The sequence below is a fragment of the Coturnix japonica genome, chromosome 4 (genome assembly GCF_054131305.1).
Source record: "Coturnix japonica strain WE chromosome 4, WE-NBRP24, whole genome shotgun sequence".
NCBI lineage: Eukaryota > Metazoa > Chordata > Aves > Galliformes > Phasianidae > Coturnix > Coturnix japonica.
The window spans coordinates 22,002,691-22,024,021 of record NC_140666.1 but is presented as its reverse complement, the minus strand read 5'-3'; the positions used below and the strand labels follow the sequence as shown (position 1 = coordinate 22,024,021).

General features: G+C 42.7%; 1 long non-coding RNA gene across 1 annotated transcript; it reads right to left on the bottom strand.

The window, feature by feature from the left end:
• Positions 1-5,674: 5,674 nt before the first annotated feature.
• LOC107312897 (uncharacterized) lies at positions 5,675-14,188 on the bottom strand. The gene is made up of 3 exons (XR_001554686.3): positions 14,108-14,188; positions 11,416-11,506; positions 5,675-5,796 (listed from the first exon to the last, which is right to left on the bottom strand). It is a non-coding gene; the product is annotated as an uncharacterized LOC107312897 (long non-coding RNA).
• Positions 14,189-21,331: the final 7,143 nt, after the last annotated feature.

Genomic DNA, 21,331 nt, shown 5'->3' with positions numbered 1-21,331 from the left:
AAATTTCCCTCCAGGTGAATTTTGCCGAGTGCTCATAGTTCCACAGTCTTGCAGAATGAAAAGTTTACATGTAAAGCCAAGGTTTTGATGAATGTCAACGTAAAAGCCAATTAAATGGGCTGAAAAGAAGACACAATTTCCCATTGTCTAATTGCCTCACAGCACCTTCAAGGTAATAAATTTGTCACATTGAATTACTAATGAGCAACGAATATTTGACTTTTAGACTTGAATAGAAAATAGTTCATTATCAGTTGGCCTTGTTCCTTCCAAACAAAGAATGGCAAGATGGGCATTAAGAAAAAAGTGTCAGAGAATGCTCTTCCTCACATCAGTGTCTTGCGCACAGCATGTCTGTTGGTGCAACATCCTATAAAAATTCCAGTAAGGGGGGAAAAAAATCTAATTCCTAATGCTCCTTGGCCTTTGCAGCCTAACAAATAAAATTCCATCTGCATTCCCCAAAGTACCCTCCTTTACTGTCCCTCACTTGAAACATATACAAGGCAACACCAATATAGAAGGAGCTCAACAAAATAAAGGCCAGTTTTACAATTATGTGGCTCTTTCAGACTCTCTACCTTATCTTCATCACAGAGAACTGCACACAGAAATGAGACGGGACAGGTAGCAAAGACCTTTGTAATGGGTGGAGGACTCCACTGCATCTTGTTTGCAAAACAAAGTCTAGGCACTTGGTTTGGTGTCAGATCTGCAGTTATGCAGGGAATTGTGGAATAAAGCTCAGGTGCCTATATCTGGGCCTTCTTAACAGCAAATGCTCAGGCTGTGCCATGCCTGGTGATGAACATGCTAAAAAAGCCTCAGATATAGGAGCACTGGTACCAGCTCTCCTCTGAGTCTAGATCCTGCTTTCCTCCAAGGGCTGCCACCCAATACAGCTCACTCCAGAGAAGTGTGCCCTACATTTACTACTTTGGCTTCAGAAAGTTATTGCTGGTTGAGGAAATTATCCCTTGCACTTAGAAAGTTCTTGGGTGAAGAAGGAGAGAAGAGAGAGGCAAGCAGTTTGTGCTCTGACTGTGAAACAACAAGACACAAGGCCTGCTAGCCCAGGCAGGCAGAGAATCTGGCATGGTCAACTCTGTACATTCAGCAAGTATTTCAGCAAGCATTTTCTGGAACATTTTTCATTTTTACAGAAAACTTATAATCATTAATTTGAACCACAGGGCTCAAGTCCACAGCAACAGTAGGACTAGTTCATAACTCCAGGATAGGAAGCCCTTCTCTTTCTGATCTCCAGGATCAATAAAATCAGCTTCTTTGATGCCTGAAAATTCCAAAACCCAGCTATTCCCACTTCTGCCTCACTTTACACCAGGGTTCTGCCACTGTTATTTAAAAAACAAGATTAATACCTGCTTAGTGGCTGTTTCCATGGCCAGGTAATCACAGCCAGTGGCTATAAATGCTCACAGAGCCCAGAAGGTTGCTGAGCATCACCTACAATGTAAATATGCTCTCCCACAGAAATCATACAAGCAGCTCAGAGTTCACATCAAACCCACCTGAACATAGCACCTGTAGTTTGTGTATGGAAGAGCAACAAAGAGACCAAACACTTGTTACAGGGCCAGGCACTAAGGTTTCCACACGCATTAGGCCTAGCTGCCATTGTGCACACAGACAAAGCTGCCCTTCTCTTTGGGTAGGAACTGAAGTGTTGTTAACTCTCTCTTTAAATGCAGCACTTCCCAGAAAGCCCTGCTGATGTGACGAGGAGCTCAAAGGGCCTGTTCCAAATGCCAATGTGAGCCCTGAGCAAGAAATCTCTCAGCTGCTGCATTTCTGGCTCTGAACCAAAACACCTCAGAGATTCAGTAGTTTTCCTCTTGCTGTGAATTTGAGCCTTTCACATATACATCAGTAACACCTGTAGTAGAAAGCTTAGAAGTTTTAATGAATAAGGCAGGGGGATTTAAAGGTTTGGTTATATAATTACTGTAGCAACATGTGTTCTTTCTTGCACCACCACGAGATCTTCTGTTAGGCATGGTGCAATACACCAAATCAATTACAGGTCACAAAACACAGCAATAAATCCTGCCCACATTAAATTACGAAGTAATTAAAACAGCTCCAGTGTTTACATTTGAAATTCACTAATGATAACATAAAAATTTCTGATTACCAATGCACCCAAAGCAGCTTCTGGAGCATCCGACTGCTGCTAACATGAAAACATGCTTTTTTAGCAGGGTCAGACAAACAAAAGTACTTAGACATAAATATGCAGTAGATGCTTCCAAGGCTCTGTAAAAGATCCTTCCCTGGGTAAATCCCCAATTATATTTATCTGATAGTGAAATTATCATACTCTTCAAGTTCACCCTACAAAAAAAACACCAATAACGGGCATTTTCAATTAATTAAGTTTTTAAGGAACACCAAACAGTACCAGCTTCACTACTTACAGGCAACATACTTTTTCATTTCTCAGTTCCATCTCCATCCTCGTTCAATCCAACAAAGAAATCAAAGGAGAAACAGGGAAGCACCAGTTTTGCTCTGTTCAAGGGCGTGGGTGGTGCCAGCCCTTGAACTTGCCCCTGCTCCTTGAAAAAAAAGGGCCATCAATAGACAGGATATCTCAATTCCCCAAAACCTTCCAGTCCAGAAAGTTGCAGCAATGCTGAAATAGCAGACAAGACGATGAATGCACTCCAACAAAACCTGACAAGACAATAGTGAAACACTCATTATTATCCCTGACTTATAAGGTAAGTCAAGCCTTTAGTCACCCTTGTCTTGATATACTCTTATTACTGATAGTGAATGGCATTCATCCTATTTCAAAGTAAACACCTACTACTGCTGATACACAGAAATTAAGTACCAGCTTTCATTACACATATGGTAGATTTGATTACTCTATTGCTTCTCATGTCAGTCACTTGGCAGTAGTCATGCATCCTCTGAAACTGGGATGCAGCAATTACGTACCCATGTGAAACAGCTATATTGCTCCATCCTATATTTGCACTCAGTGCAGTGCTGCCCAGTACATCACCAAGTCACTTCCAAAAAGCAGCTGACACCTCCTGGTAACCCATGAAAAATGTCTTATTTTGAAACAATTTTGCCTCTGCGTGATGTATGTGCTGTTTTTCCTTTCCTTACAGTCTTCATTACTAACAACATTTGCATGAAAAATAGCATCTTCGGTCTTCAAAAAGTTCACCCGCTGCTGCTACTATTTTTTTTCTTTGCACTTAAAGTCATAATCCTCTTTGGGTAGCTACAGCAGGATGCTGTGAAAATTCTTGTGGCAAGGAGAAGAAAACACAACCCTGATGAGTTCTCAGGAGGAAGCCTGGGTGCCAGTGCAGAAACCAAGCAAGCAGCTGCCAGCATCTAGTATGTTACCACCATGAAATACCACTCCTGAGCCTCCTTCCCTCTCTGCAGTCCTTCTGAACTTCTCAGGGACAGCAGAGCCCCACTGTATATTGCTGCCACCCACCCTGGCTACCACTGCCCCATGCTTCCCCAGGCTGCATCCAACAGGGGCTTCCTGCCCTGGGCTATATCTCCTGGCCAGGCACTGCTTATTCCACTGGGGCTGCACGTGAGCAATGCTACAGTCTTCTCTGGCACTGGGAGCAGCACAAGTAAATAATAAGCAGGGATGAATTGTGAATAGCTCAGGCATGTGCTCATTTTGCTCCTCTCCAAGTGTTCCTGCTGGCCTTTAACCCCTAAATATCATGCCAAACAAAGACATTATATTAATGGTGGAACAAGATGCAAGGGACTTGGTCCAGTTACTTGTACTCAGGAAACACTACTACATAAAACTGATCCTAGCATGGAGCTGGGGCATTTAACTGGAAGGGAGAACATGGTTTCTGCAAGAACACAGCTGAGGAAATGTACCCCCCTACAAAGGGATCAAGAACCACCTACACATGGGCAAAATTAGCCTGGAGCACTGTGAGTGGCACACAGACTCTGTGTTTGCCCTCAGCAGGGTCTCAGCTTCTCGCAGCATAACCATTCCCATGCAGATAGGAAGCTTTGCTACCAGAGCATCACTGCAGCCATCAAATCTCTGCCCCCTGCTTCCTTTTCACAGGATGCAATTACTCAGATTGCATTATGACTCCAGAACAAAGTGGGGGGAAATGTCAACAGGAGCTACCGCACGCTGCAAATCCTCAAAGGCTGCCTTTGGGCATCACGCTGTGCCTTTGGCTCTCTATGGAGGAGCTCAGTGCTGAATGCCAGGCTTTCCAGCCCTCCCACCTCATTCTCAGGATTACTGGGATTGTCTGATTATTTCTTTCTATGCAGTGGACAAAAACATCAATAATTTTAACCAAATGCTTTAGGAAGTTAAGTTTAGCGTTCCAAAGGTGGTTATTTCTATGAAATACATTGTTATTCATAGATTTAAATAGAATCCATTTTCCCCAAATGCCTGAACACAAATTGAGAACTCTTTCAGCTTCCAGTGGTCACCTGTTTTACTTTACTTTACTGTATTCATCCAAGGAGCTCTGTGAAGTATGATGGACCATTTGCACCTAATGGGAGCAACAGCAGGCACCTTGCACCCAGTAACACCAACATCAGAAGTTGGAGCCCAGCTGCTGGAGAAAGATGGGCCAGGACTAAAGCACCAAAAGCAAGGAGAGAAATAAGGGGGAAATGATGTCTGGACATCTCTGTGAGGAGTAATTATCCCTGTAAATTAACTCATCACTATCTGGCAATTTATAAAACTCGCTCTAACAGAAGTAGCTTGTACAGTGGGAGATGAGCCTCCAGCTCTTCCCATGCCTGCCCACCAAAGTTTTCTTCTCACTGGTTATTAATGTGATAAGCACAAAGGCAGAAAAGATGCCTCAAGCAAAATCGATGAGTTTAAGATAAAACTTCAGTGTAATTTAAACAGCCTGAGTCAAACACCTACAGTAAATTAAGTTTAAAATTTTAGCAAACTGTCAGGTAAAATTGGTGGTGTCTGACAAATTGAATTATGATAGTAATGCATCACTCACAAAAGTATTATTGATAGTGACAGGGAGATATTGAATTTAAATTATTCATTTTTATTGATTAAGCTGTACATCTTCACCAAGAATGGGGCAAAACGTCTGACAAACATTTGAGATTCATATTTTAGCTTCTGGAATAATAGCTGTCAATCCACCCATGCTGGGCTTTTGCATACTCCCCTGCCGTGGATCACGTCAGCATTAAAACTTTGCATGCAAAGAACTATTTACAAACATTTCCAGCAGAAAACACCCTGCTGCAAAATGGGCTTTTCTTTTCCAGAGACCATTACAAAAACCGTTTCCATAAGAATGCACAGCACGGTTCCTAGCTGTGATCAGCTTGGGGCAGGCACCCGGTGCAGGAGGGGCTCTGTGCCCAGCATCAGACAGGTCTGCCACCAGGTTCCTGGGACCCAACTGAAAGGCTAGACCTCCCCATCATCTCACACAGCCACTCTGAACTTCATCCCCTGCCAGCAGCTGGGAGATCCCAAAACAAAATGAAAGGCGTAATTGCTTTCTGAGGCAGTAGACTGATCCCAGAGACACAGAGGATACTGATCCCAAACAGTTCTAACACATGTACACTGAGAAAAAAACTAATCAGGCAATGGAAAGTCATGTCAGCTTCTATAATCAACACGTACCTCACCCCTCATGCCATTGCCTGTGAGAAGTCCTGGGGACTGCTGTTTCATTTAAGCTGCCTTGTTTCTTGGCCAACATCCATATTTGTTGGTTTGCACTGTGATGGCAAGGAACTCCATACCTGTAACAGGAAAAGAAACCTCCATCAGCAAGGAACGTAGAAGCAACAGAATGAACTGAAAAACATTACCTGGCCCAAAACCAGGCAACTGTCTTCTAAAGGAAGAAGCCTCTTGCATCCTTGCATTTACCTTTCCTTATATTTTTCAGAGATTTTCAGCTGTGGTAGCTTTCACATGCCCACAAAATTCCAAGCTCTCCCCAACTATAGGAGAGGGAACATCAGGCTGATCCATTTGTGTTGTTGGTATCATTGCTTATCTGTGAGGTCTTAAGGGCTGCAAGAAAGATATGCAACACTCTGGGTGACCCTCACTCATGAAGTCAGGGCCGCAGAGCCAGTGGGACATAGACTTAGCACCCTGAGAACCAGAGCATGAGGAATGAAGTCGTGCTGTCACAAACGTGTCCTGGAGAAACAACACGTGGGCTGGGCCCATCGTTAGCACATTTATGTACATGAATAAATATCAGACAAGCTTCTCTCATCATCATCATGTATCTACAAGGGATTTGTAGATGTTCTATTGTCTTTATCTGTGTCCTGGGATGTACAGAACAGTGGCCAAAACAAGCCTGGAGAGTCATCACTCCCATTAGCCCCTGGATTTTAGTATGTTTGATTTCATCTTGCAGAAGAAGGCATTTACTCCTCCTCTGAAATGCCCAGAGGGAACAGAAATGTCGCACAATTGCTCTGTGCCACTGAAATGTTTCACCAGAGCACTAATAGAGGAGCAGCACGTTTTATTATTTCCCTGGTCTGCAGAATGAGATGGAAGTAAATAAGATTCTATTAAAGAAAAGCTCTACAAAGTTAACAATCAAACTTGTTTAGATACTAGGCTGATGCACTTTTTTTTCCAGAAAAAAGACTCTTAGCCTGCTGCCAGTTGACATTTTTATTTCTTTTACATGAAGAAAAAGTGTCTTTCAGAACAAGAAAGTTCAGGCTACTACCTAGATTATTTCTTTCTACATGAAATAAAAGGGAATTTGTTTTATATACTTGACCTTTGATAAACTACCATACAATAAATCCTTTTCATTTCCCTCTCCCTGCTGAATGTGTATTTGGGCAGTGTAAATACAGCACCTCTCAGCAGCTCTGAGAAGCTTCAACAAGAGACCATGGAAAATTAGTTTGTTCCCAGCATTACTATGCCCTTGTTTAAAAGCCCTCTGTGATCCATCAGAAAAAAATACATCAAATAATATAAAAAAAACTTCGGTGTTTAAATGATTCACAGCCACTCTGCCAGAGAGCAACAAATCCAAGCTGTTTTGATACCGCTTAACACCTTAATATCCAGTTTAAATGTGCACTTCTTAAATGTCCATCAATGTGGAATGTTCAGCGTTTCAACAGAAAGATTCTGAATCGTGAAATCCAGTGGGAGTTCCTAGTTCTGATTTCCTATTAATACTATGTAACCTATCTATTTCATACCAAATATAAAATGGGGAGGATTTGGGTTCATCCCCACAGGTCTGAAACATTAGAATAGGAATGGGGACAAGATTTTTTGACTCCTTTTTAAATCCAGAAACTGCACTCTCAGTCTGCTGGGCAATCTTGAACAAAAACCGGGTTTCAATGTACTGTTCTGCACATCTGTCCTGTTACCATCTAGTTATCATGAGCACCAAAAACAAAAGTCAGCTCTCCATCTCCTCAGCAAATAAGCACTACACAGACAACTGCAATTAAAACACCATAAACCTGCTGGGGGCAGCTCTCAGATGCAGCAATGTCCAGGTGAGAACACCCTCACTGCCCAGCTGCATCTCCACCCATCCAATTGCATCATCACACACTGCTGAGAATATTCCCTGGTGGCACCCTGGGTTTGAGCAGGGAGATGAGGCTGCCTGTAATTAGTGACTAATTATTTCTGCACTGCTCTTCTGTGCTGCTCCTCGCCTTACGTGGCACATGCTGGCCAACAACAAGTCATGTATTCCTGCCCATAGGGCCCAGTGTCTCTGATTCAGTGTAGAACATCTTACAGTGCTCAACTAGCACACATGTACACAGAGGGACTGCGGCTGGGCAGTCCTTGCCCCACCTTTCTGCTTTGCTTTCATCACTCTGCCTTGCTGCCTCACATTCCTTTCATGTCATCTGTGATTTCTACAGGTGTGATTTCATTTATTTATTTATTTTCCATGGATGAAAGAATGACCTTCCATCACACAGAGTGATTTTCCAGGCAGCACTGTCATCTCATCTGCAGGAAAACTACAAGTGCTGCAACCAGCTGAAAACACCAGAAAAGAGCAGGGAGTATTGCTGCCTCTGCTGGGGCGGGTGGGCTGGAGGTAGGACAATGCACAGCAAGATCTGTGCAAGCACCGGAAGGACATGGAAGGAGAAAGAAGCAGCCCAACAGGGAAAAAAGGGAAGAGACTCCAACTCAAAGCCTGCCAAAACCCAATCCCACATGGCACCCTTCTCTTATGGGGCATCCCAGTATGCCGTGCCCATAGCACATCTCAGAAACAATTTGGCAGCTATCAATTGGAAGTGAAGAAAAAATTCTAGAGATTCCTGCCAGCCCTTCAGAAGGAAATTGCTCAATCCCACACCAAAGGCCAAGGAATAGCGAGCACTGCTAAGAACAGTAAACGACAGCTCATCTACTTCAGCAAATTCTCATGAATTTAGCTGAAAGTTGGTTGCAAATAACATCTATTTCTGAGGTTGCAGTGTTCAGCATCATTTCTCTTAATTATTTCTGACACTTGCCATATAATTTAGGGCCCCCAATGACACTGAGAAATTAACTTAGTCTTCTTTAAGGAAAATGTGCCAAGTAGCAGAATTAAGTGCTTCACATTTTTATTACTGCACCCAGTCCTCTGAAGTAATCAACCCAGTGTATGCAGTGACATGGCAGAGATAATACTCAAGTGCCTACATGTGGGCTGAGGACATCCTTATGCAGATTTTGCTCTCTGGTGTCCTTGTCTGAACTGCCAGGGAAGCAAACTCCTGAGATTCCAATATCTTCATCAACCCATGCTGATAGAGAGCCAGTCCAAGCATGGTTTGTGGGGTGGGCTTAAAGAAAGGAAAAACAAAGCCATTTCCTTGAAATCTCATTCCAAAATGCCTCAGTCCAGAGGTGTCCAAGTTCCAGCTGACCCGGAATATGAACCAAATGACAGCTCTGCTCAACTTTCCCCCAGGATTTGTTCACACTCCCTGTAACAATGGTTCCATTTGTTGTTTTCTGACCCATACGAGATCTCTCTCAATATGATCGGTAGCTTCAGACAAGAGCATGATGTGTTTTGAAAAGTTAATGAAATCTGCCCACCAGGAAGGCTGAGGGATCGCTGTCCTTCAGCTGTGTCATATTTACTCTTCAGGGCTATTTCCTTTTCAAAGCAGTGAGTGGGCAGGAATAGCTCTTCTTCCTCAGGCAGATGCAGTTACAAACTTACAGCTCATGGATAAATCAATAACAGGGGTTAGGTGCCAAAGCCAGGAGCTGGAATTTAACTATCATCAGCTTCACATCCACTGAGCTCCCATCCACTCCTCCGGGTCTCTCCCTCTTCCAGCAACCTACCCCAGGCCAGCTTGGTGCAATGCCCAGGTTTCTGCTGGGAAAAATAAATAGCTGCTTCCTTAGCAGGGTTTCTTCACAGTAACCTGTGAACAGGTCTCACATCTCACTGGAGTTCAACTCCTGCTGGGCAGCAGCTTCTTTCCCTTCTTTTCCCACAGAGAGCAATGGAAAGATGGCTACACAAAGGGCAAGAGTCTAAAATACACTCCCATTTTGGGAGTTCCTTATCTCCATTTTATCTGCAGTGCGCAAATATTTTCACAAGCAGTTTAGTATATGCATAGATGTATGAGGAATGGCTGTTCTTCAGAGATTTGAATGGAAACAAGGCAACATTATGCACATTCTCCATATCTCATTAGCACCTATTATTGCTAAGCAGACAACTGCAGACAGGAAGACCCACAGATGCGGCTCTTCCACCAGGGACAGGGTGCTGTCATGCCACCATGCCAACAAGGACAGTCCCAACATCACATCTCACTATGGGTGAGAGTTGCCCAGTGGCTGGACCAAGTAAGGAGGGGTATGATCGAAGTGCAACCATTACAACTACAGCAAGCGGTAGCTGCCACACAAAAAAACATCAGGTTCACAAGTATGGTGGCATGCAGTCATTAAAACTAACCTTTTAAAAATATGTTTAAAACACTGATCTTGCTGATAAGCAAATCCTGTATTAGCAGGCAGTTCAGCTAGCAGGACTGAACTATCAGTCCTAGCATGTTATGAATAGACCAAGGATCTGCTTTATTCATCAGCCCACAGCCTTAAATACATTTCCACAAATAATCTCATCAACTAATAAATGACTTCCAGAAAGGTTATAACTCATGAAGAAGAAAAGGGCTAAATTTACAGAATCTTATGAATGATTAGAGGGCTGCATCGGTCTGACAGCACTTGATGGCACTCAACAAGCAAATTGGCCACATTAAAATGGATGAAGTCACTTGCAAAGGAGAAGATCTGACAAAAGAATGAACGCTGAGAACTTTTCCCCTTTTCATGATTAACTTGATCATTTAACGTCCAGATCAAATGTAACCCATAAATGAGAGCCCTGACGTGATTAAAATGGCCATGAAAAGGTTAAGGGCTGCTTAATTGTCATACAATTCAGCATAAGATTTAAGAGAGAAGTATCACACACAAGAGATGAGCATTAGGAGATGCATGGAGTAGGGTTTAGGCCGGCCTTTTAATCAGCATATCAGATCCTGAAGACAAAGACTTGGCACAGACGCTAATGTGAAACACCAGCTTTCTGAGAAGACAAGGTCTGGAAAGACCCTCTGTACCCACATTTCTATTCAAGTCTGGTTTCTGTAGTACCTGCAGCATTAAGGAAACAATTACTTACCTTTCCAATGTATTGGTAAAGTTATCAAATGCAAAGCACCATGCAATCTTCAGGTAGAAGACGGCAATAAACACCTCCAATGTACAGGCAGCAGGCCAAAGAAGAGCAGAGATTTTAGCATTTTTAATTTACTGACTAGCAGGGAATGATATCATGGGTGCCTGACTGCAGACGGAATAGCTGCTTCAGTTCATTGGTATAACTGTCAGCACTGAATCCAGGCAGAGCGAAAAATGTGACACCTTTCAGCCAAACTTAATAGGAATATAAATGGGTTGAAAGAGAATTGCAATTGGGTCTACAAGAGAAACATCTAGGTGCTCAGGAAAAAATGACTTATTGTGATAACACAGTAAATGTGATATGAGCCAATAACTCACAGAAGTAGTCACTGTTTAGGAAATAATTTTAAAATATATAGCTTTGCAGTTGTTTCAGAGTAGGTAGCAAATGTTTTTTAATACACTTGACAGGCAGTACTTTGGGGAGGCTCACAGAAATCTCACATTTCACACTCATTATCCTAAATAAGTCATTAAACGTCGTGCTGCTTAGTTATCTAATGAGCGAACGTGTGCATATAAAACAAAAGGGCAGATTGGCCCTTCAGCAAGCCAGCAACTGTTCCCTCTCGCTTTGAGAACAAGTTTAAATTACATGAATCATACTAGAAACATACCTGAAAGTCAAAGCAGAATTTTTCCCTTCTGGGGAAGCTCTTGGCACAGAGAAGTTGCTTCAAAGGAGGAAACGCACAGGAAGCACACTGGCTGGAAAAAAAAGCCATGAAATCAGTCCTGTCTGACCCTGAGCCTTCACACAGAAACAACTACAGCAGAGATGTTCCCCACTCACCCTTGGCTAAATTATTAAAATTAATAAATAAAACCCTCCTGCTTGCTGACTCCTTACCAAATCCATTCCAATGCTATGGTAACAACACCAGCTCACCTTGCCATATGGAAGCCTTTAAAAGTCATGTGTCAGGACCACCAGCACCCCCCCTCCCTCCCCAAAAATCCACTGTCTTTTGGGTTTTGTTTGTAAATAAAAAAGGGAAACAAAAAGCAACAGATATTTCTTGAGATCTTTCCATTTCATTTTCTAAACCATGAATGTTTTTATTTCCCAGCCTTCCTAGGACATGATCACTTGTTAACAGGAATTGACAGCTCTTCAGAATCACCCAACTTCACATGCTGCAACTCAGGAAGCAGAAGCCAATGCTTTCTCCCAGCATCATCTCTATTTGTTTTGTTTGTTACAGCCAGAACAGAAGCAATGACCACCTATCATCCTTCAGACAGTCCTCCCACTTTTCCCCCACTCAGATGCTTTTGGTAGTGCAGGAGATGAGCCCATTTGGGCTCATTTTCTTCTGTTGTGGCTGCTGGACCAAGGGAGAGGCGAGTTCAGTGGGCTTCTCACATGGTGAGAGGAAGCACACAAAACTGCCCATGGCTAAGACACAGGATCTTTCCCAGGCTATGGCACTAAACAGCAAAACCACTGCTGCAACAGCCTCCTCCTCTCCTCTGCTTCCCCTTTTTGGAGCACAGTGATCCAGCAAGCATTTTTCTGGTCCTTTGCTCCATCTGCTGCTCAAATGTTTGATATGGAAAAGCCACAGCCCCTGGGCTGGAGCAAGGATGCTTCTTGTGGCCTGCTGCTGCTGGGGCTCCTGCTGGCATCACCAGCCCAAGCCAAAGAAAATGTGCTCCTGTCCCAGCCTTGTGCAGTGTGTGCCTGATTCATCTGTCAATGGGCAGATCTCAACACAGTCACAGTCAACTTTAAACAAGCACCTAAAAACTTCCTTCTAACCAGACTAGAATAACAGAGTTCTTGTGTGAAACTGTGCATAAGTGGATACCAAACTGTAAGTCGCAGCAATAAATAACAGCAAGAGAAGAAAAATGAGGATTCAAGTCAAGATGCAGTTTTATAAACTCTGGAGGTAGAAGACCCAGCAGCTGCATAGCAATAAGCAGTTTCTTTTAAAGAGAGGACCCTGTAACTTTCATCCATTGTGTAGCAGTTTTCCTCAATGCTTTCCATGCCATTTGTGCTCACCGGCCACAGTCTCACTCTGCTCTGAGACCAACACACCAGTGTTATATCTGCTCGTAACAAATTCAAGCTCATGATGGTGCCCCACCACTAAGGACCCACAAACAGGAGGACCAGGCAGCACCCAGCCCACCAGCTTCAGCAACAGAAGATGCCCACCAAGGCTCTTTAAGGGAAAATCAGCAAGGGGTGCCAGGGAAGGATCTGAAGATCTTGTCATCATTAGTAACGTCAGACCCATTTCTGCTTTGTCTTTTCATGTTAAAGTTTCAGTAAAACATGGAAGAGCTGTGGCTGACAGGTCCTTGGGTACCTTTGATAATCTGATCAAACCTAGCACCTACTTGCTTCTCTCTGGAATAAATGATCTTTGCAGCTCACATATACATCACGTATTAGCATACGTAGCTGTTTGATATCTACTTTATATGCATCATCCTGTGCAGCTAACCCCCTAACTATTCCTCAAACACTATCAGTCCTCTGACTTCAAACAGAGCCAAATCATCTCCCCATCTTGCTTATATTACAAAACAAATTAGAGATCCTGAAGTGAAGTGTGTTAATCTTGTAATTACCATGGTAATAATGAGGCAGTTTAATGATCTTGCTAATTCTCTGTTCAGCGAGACAGGATTTGTAAAATGCTCATACCCCATCTGCCCTTTTAATTCTGCTGAAATCAGAGATTCCCCTTAAGTGAGAGCTGTGACTGTGCGTCATCACCCTGCCTCCATTCTCATGTTTAAACATTGCTGCAGGTCTACCCAGAGGCCAAGTGTTACATCACAACCAACACCTATGCGGCTCCAGCCAGCAGCTATTCAGTTGTATGTTAATTTAGACAAGATTGCCAGAGGAAGTAAAAACTGAAATAAAACATCTACATGAGGACTGCAATTCTGCATATCGATTGTCTGCATTAAAAGACTTAAAATTATCAGCTGTGATGAGATGCATTTGCCTCACTGGCTCATCCACACCCTCCCAGTACTCAGTTACAAGCAAGCACAGACATAACAGGTAACATTTACCAAGCATTCCAACAAGGAATTCCTTTTAGAAGCTGATGCCTGCCCTCCTCCAGCAACTGATAGCACAAGAAGTGAACAATAACAGATCTACTGAATTAGCAGATGAGAAGGCTCTCCTCCCACCAGCATCTCCAGAGAGAAAAACTGACTGGTCACCAGCCTCGATAACAGGGGTTACCAGAGGATGGGCACACAAAACCAGGGGGCCACGTTCAACCCAGAAATAAAACAGTGAGGCTCCAGCAGCCACAAGATATAGCAACTTACCTTGAAGACCAACTCAAAAATTGAGCAACCTTTGCCTCACATTACACAGGCAAACATCCCCACACAAATAGGCTCCACTACTGCACAGAAAAGACAGAAAAACAGTGGTTATCTCTTACTGTAACCATATCTTAATCTTTAGTATCAACAGATATTGTTTCTAGCACATTTGACATGCTACAGAAATAATGAATAGTAATTAGAATTAATAGTTGCGAGTACCAGTGCAATTAACAGTAGCAGTGTTTAGCATGCCAATTGTTTATGAGCACAGGAATGCTGCGCTGGATCAACCCAAGGATTTAACTACCCCACTGTTCCGCTTCCAACTATTATTAGCAGCCAATGCCCAGCAAAACATATGCAAGAGCAAGGCTGGCATCAAGTGATCCTTCATCCTGTGACAACTCAGCTCAGGCATTTCCCAAGGCAGACACCACTTCCAGACAAACAACAAGCTCCATTTCTATGACCAGAGCTCACCTCTGAACCTCTGCAGGGTGGGAATCATAGGAAAGCACCCCAGGGCTGGCCATGGGACTTGGCAACAACCAGGGTCCTGCTGTGATACTTTTCAGCCAGAAGCAGCCACAAGCTTTGTTTGTGCCCTGCCAAGCATCGTGGTCTGAGCTGCAAAGGCCAGGCCCCATCAGATATAGGAAAGCTCTGCACACACCTTTATTTCTTGACTTGAGATTCAAGCCTCCCTTCAGTATCACTGTGTGATCTCAAACCATTGCAGGGGTGAAATGCCCCATGAGCCAAAGCTGACATCAAGCTGGAAAAAACGGCTTACAAGCAAGACAGCTTTCACAATAGCCATATGTTAAATATACACTAAAGATCTTCTGTAGCTGTTTAAAGCACTGCTGTGGTAGTGTTTAGCCAAAATAGGCAAAGGACTCCCTGAAGAGACGTCCTGTAGGTGAACACTAGTTTTCATTAATCCAGGCACTAAGGATTAGAAGCAAAGCACAGCCCTGTTAGCACAGACATCCAGCCCTGGACATGGACTATCCAATGCTGCAGGCAGGCCAGAAGAAAGCAACAGCCCCCCTGCACAGCTGCACTTGAGGAGGGAGCCTAGAGGGGAGTGCAACATGAAACACGCACTGATTTACAGACACACCGCACAGCAAGGAAGCATTCAGAGATGGAAAGATTTTTGTTTTACTTGTTTGTTTTTTGAACAATATGACAAGAACCACTTCAGAACAAGCTGCCGCACGTCAAGTAGCAGACTCAGTGCTACGTTTTAAATAAAACAATTATTTCTCACTCTGCCTTCAAAAACACAAGCTTGTTTATTACCAGATAGGCCTCAGAAAGGCTTGTGTGATGAGATGCGCTGCTGCCAGGGAGAGCAGCAGCTGGGTCCTCACCAGCATCACACCACCCACATCACATTGCAGTGCTGCAAATGAATTTATTCACATGCTATCAGTGTTTGGGGCCAACTACAGCAGAAACTGCTCATTCTCTTTGAGCTGCAGCATGGCTCAATGCAGTCCTTTATCCAACACTCACTGGTGTATCTTAGGTTCCACAGGTGGTAAGTTTGGAGGTGAAAACTTGAGAAAGGGATTTAAAGCAAAACCAATTAAAAGCCAAGCTTGCTCAAGCCCTGAACAGCCCACTGCCTGACCACAGTACATCACCTGGCCTCACCATGTATGTGCTGCATCACAACAGATCTCACCAGCACTGCTCAGAGCACACAACTGCGTTGATGTGAAAGGGAAAGAAATGAATGAAAAATTATGAGTGGAAATTGAATCTGCTAGACAAATGCTCAGCGATAGATTAGCATGTGCTGCATTTGCAAAAAGTATATATAATACTTTAACTTCGGCCTATATTAAATATTGAAATTGCTGAGCTTTCCTCGGCATTCTGCACGTCTTGATATATTGTAAGCAAGCAGATTTCATTAGCTGCATATATTCATACCTCCCTAATAACTTCCAAACTCCTGGACTCCTGTCATTTGGACTTGTATTTGAAGAGACACTTAAGACCTATAAAAGAAAAAAGCAAAAACAACAAAAACCAATACTAAAAGCAATGAGCTTTCACTGCTTTTGTCAGTAGAAACTTTCATCTGAGCTGTATAATTGAAAAGCAATGCAGTCACACAAAATATTACATGAGGTGAAGAACCCTTCAGTGACAGACTTATAACCCACAAACCAAAACATAAAGCATTGCTTATCACAGATAATTGCACGTTTTGCATCCCATTTTAATCCCTTTGTTATCTTTTAAACGAACTCCCTGTCCCAATATTAGAGACAGGAAATAAGAAAAAAACACTCGCATTCTTTTCTGAAGCACATTCATTATGCAGGATAAAAGAGAATAAACTGGGTCTGCTGCAGAATACATGACCCGCTCATGGCAGCTCTCCCTTTTCCCAAGGTAAGATACAATAAACCATCACAATGCATTTGCTTTATTTTATTTTCATGAAGCTGTGAGCTCCTCTGGATCCCTTTACTTTTAATGTTTTCCTTCATATTGTGCTATTTTCCAAATAAAAAAATAATTTAAAAAAAAAAAAAAAAGACCGTTTTGGTACAGAACAGGATGCTAAGAGGTAACTCAGTTGTAAACATATCTGTAGAACAGGAATTTATATATATATATATATATATAAATACTTACACACACACACACACACACATATATATACTTAAACATCTCAGTTTTGAATCCTTTTCAGAATGAAAGGGAGCAATTTGAGAGGAGGAAGGGGGAGGATGACTTAGAATTTTTTCATCATGTCTAGACTACTCTGAATAGCAGCCATGGTCAGTATTGTTAAACTCTGAATAGCTGAAAAATCCACAGGTAACTCATAAAAGTAATTGCGGCCCCAATCTTACAGCCTGTTTCAGACACCAAAGTCTTTAAGGGGAGGAACAAAGTGCAGGGGTCAACAGCCAGAGAGGGCCTCAGACAAACCCCTGCCTTGGGCTTACCCATTTCATAGACATCAGTGTGGGTGACTACTCTTACTCTCATCTTTTCCACAGCAATAGGTGTTCACAGAAATTACTAAAGGGTGAGGATTTAGCAGTAAAATATACTGCACACAGGGGGAAAAAAAGACGCAAGAGCCGGAAGGTTTCCTATCAGTAAGCAGCTCTGTGCTAGGAGCACTTGCTCGCTATGGGCTGGAGCTTTCATTTAGGATAAAAGCCAAAAGGTTTGGGTTCCTTGTGGCAGAATTCATCACCTGCCATAATGAGATTTGCAATGAACCAAATGCTCTTCAAAAAAGTGAATACCCATTAAATACAATGCAACAAGTGCATGACACAGTGTAACAGGTCTGATGACTTATTAAGGCCATGCAGATAAACAACCACAGCATTAAACAAAATACACAAGTTTCCCAACAAACCTCATGCCTCCAGACACCTGCTGTTTGTGCTCAGAATTAATGGCAAACTATCAGAAATAACAAGTGCAGGCATTGCCATTAGGTCGTAGGTGATTTCTTGCTGTCTCTCAGCAGAAGACAGATCTCCCTGGTTGCACAGTGCTGCTGCCCCAGAACGTGCCAGGACAGAGCCAGGCAGTGTGGCAAAGCCCTGACCCAGCCTCAGCTGTGAGGATGTTTGAGGGACAGCACAGAGGAGAATAAAGGACATTTCATGCATCAGCCACCGATGAAGCATGAAGTCTAATGGAGTACATTGCAACACTACCTTGGTCTCCAAAGAAACTGCAGAGGTGGGAGGATGGAAGTAAAATCCTTGTGCTTCAAAGGCACAAAGCTCCTGCTGCTATAGGGAAGAAGAGATGGCCCTGGGCTTCTTAGGGATACCTGATCCAGCACATTCTTTCCCAAAATAAAATAGAAAAAAAAAAAAAAATACTAACAGAAAACAGCAATGCATGAACATATGAGTTTGAAGTCACTGGTTTATAGAATTCAGTATTAAGCAGGTTATTGAAGAGCTTGCTTCCAGGGACTACTGCTTTCCAGTTGTTTCTATTGTTGTGCTCATTCATTCTGGACTTCTTAAACATTTCCTGCACAAAACAGCAGATGATTTTACACTTCTGGGCCACATTCTGTCCTAATTCATTCACAGTTTCCACTGCAATTCACACAGGATAACCTCACAAGTGCTCGAGACTGACACTGTCTACTCAAAATGCCAAGTGCGCTTCTGGCAGCCAACACTGGTAATAACAAGTGCATGGGGACTCTGCAAAGGCACAGCCTGCTGCTGATCCACATCCCACTGCCCCACACCCCTTCTCCAGCATCATCCCTCCACACACAGTTGAGCATTCCCTGAAAGAGAATCCTTTGTATCCTCAACCAGGCTGAAATAACACCAAGAAACCAAGCACGGGGTCACAAACCAAGCTTCTTCCTCATTACAAAATGGTTGCAAATATTTTCACTCTCTCCAGCAGTTGGAAATTGACAGCCGTGAGTGAGCAAAGCAATTCCCACTGCAGCTGGATAAACCCTCCCTTCCCAATCTGTAACAGCTGTAACGAGATACGCGTGGAGAAATAATGTTGATCAAAATGGAATAATATTTAGAGCAGAATGTCAGGTTCACCACAACTAGATTTGTGTGTGGAAGCAGCTGCTCCGTGCATTAGAATTTTCTAATAAACAGTTATGAAGATTGACACCTTGGAAGTAATTAAGTATTAGGTATTTTTAGGTAATTACTGCAGCAATAACATAAGACGTGCTCATTTTCAGAATGAGGAATCATCTGTAGCTCCCACTGCTGCGCCTCTTTTAATAATTCATAATAGTTTTGACACCAATGATTATTTTTGATCACTCCAGCTTTTCAACTTCCCAAACAAACTAATAGGAGTAAGAGAAACAGTTTATAGACCGGGGGAAATCCCAGTGCTCCATTAGGCTGTATGGGACTTCTTGGGGAGAGCAACATGCAGAAAGTATGATGAGAGTGCAATGACAAGATACAAGATATCCACATGAAGAGTAAATAGTCATTGAAAAAATGTTACTTCAATGGCTTGAAAACTACCTTGTAGAGAGGTTTTGGCTTCTTTTAGTTTTAGTTTAATATAGATGTTTGCCTTAATTTATTGTGAATAAATTTAAATGTCAAGAAAAAAAATACACTATGAACTGCAGCCATATTTAAAAATGAAATGAGAAATTCACTGCAACTGTGCTGCTGTAAACAGGTGCCAGCAGAAAAACACCCTATCAGCTCCACACTGACCAGTGGGGGCCTAATGATGGGTTATTCTTAACATGGCCCTCCTAACACTTGCCTGCACTGCCTACCTGCTGGGAGACAACCAGCCATCCTCCTGCAGCATGGTAGTGCACATGGTTAAGACTTACAGACCCTGCCCTATTCTGGCAGGGCTGCTCATTAGCAAAGCCCAGATGGGGGCATTCACATTTGGGATGGGTAGATGTATTCAGATTACTTCCCTCTTTGCGTTCATTTATTCCCACTGCACCAAAACCAAGAATATCTAGTCCGTATACAGACCCTGCCCAACCACATTAACACTTGCTTACAATAGGCACCAAAGGAGAGAATAACTGCTTCTCATTTATTTTAAAGTGTTTCCTGGTTTGTTTTTTAAAACACACCATCTGTGCTTCCTCCGTGACACTCAGGCTGGTGTTAATGAAACGTAGTTCCTACTCTTTGAAGACACAGCAGTGATTTTTGCACCCCTGCAGCTCAGAGGCTGAGGGCAGCTCAGGACAGCACCATCTCTGTGTCAGCCACAGTTTCCTGTGCACAGCTCTGTGTAAAGACCCTACAGCACCCTGCCTCACCTGCTGGAAGACATAGCAAGGCCAAGGAGCTGCCAGTTCCCATAGATCTGAAGCAACAGTTAGATTGAAACAGCTGGAATTGAGACACTCTCACAGACAGTTCTTATGTTTGTTTTAACCAGCAGACTTCGGGATAAGTGTATCTTCAAGTTCCCAAAGCTCTAATAAAGTCACATTTCACTCCAGCCCTATTTTTATTTGCATTGCTGCCTTGGCATCTATAAGACAAAGGCTTGTAAGCACAGTATTAGAGCACAAGTTGATTCTTCACATAAATACATAAAGCCCACAACTAAACTACACTTCGGAGATGAACTGGAAGTTTTATGAGATCTCTCCTTGGTGCTTTCTTCTGGTCTGTACTCTAGGCAGGAACACAAGATGTTTATCCTGAGTAAGTGAGCTGCAGAGTGGGTTGAATTCCAGACCAAATCTGAGGACACACACTGAACATGAAAGCGCTTCTCTACAGGAGGCAACCCAGACCACCCTAACAAGGCAGGGGATTAACATCCATTTACCTCAAATGGTATTCTGCTAAGCAACATCATTTTAAAAATACAAACAAAGCCAAATGACACCATCTTGGCTAGCAGAAGCCCAGTAGTGTTGTGCAAAAAAATTACTCATATTAAATAGTAATAACTTCATCTGTTCAGAAATCACTTTCTTCTTGGGGAGCCAGGGAAGGAAGGGAAGGAGGCAGGAGGTGGAAGAGGACAGAAATTTCAGTATCTACCTTTAAAGGTATTGGTCTGATTTATTTAAATGACATTCTAATGTCTCAAACAAGATGAAAATCCACACCTAATGGTTTAAGCCCCCACCCCACCCCCACCCCCAAAATCCAATACATCTATTGAATAAGGTGAAGTGATGCCAGCTATCATGGAGGAAAAATAAAGTACTTCTTTACACCCAGATCAAAAATTAAATATATTCTGAAAAGAAAAAATGTGGGAGTGTTGTGGATGCCACGTGCAACATTTTATTCCATATTAAACATAAAACACAAGCCTACCATAAAGCTGGGGGGAGTCTGAATTATGCCTGAAGAAGCTCTGGCCATATGTGGTGCAGTACTCAGAAATTTCTTATTAGACTGCTATGGCACCGTTCCATTTGTTAAATTATTTTATGTTAGTGAGAATGATTAGGTTTCTTGTGCAGTTATTGGGACCCGAAAGGCACCTTTATTTACCTCATTTATCACATACAGCAGCATTCAGCTGAAGTGTAGAGGTAAACAATTTTAAATAGCAATGCTCCTGCTGCAACACAGTCATCTTGACCAGAGGAACACTGGAAAAATGCGGATTTAAACTGCTCACATTACTGTTTTATCTGCGTTTCAGTCTGAAGTACTAACTTATCACCAAGCTCAGCAATAAAGAAACATGGAGTGGAAGGTATTA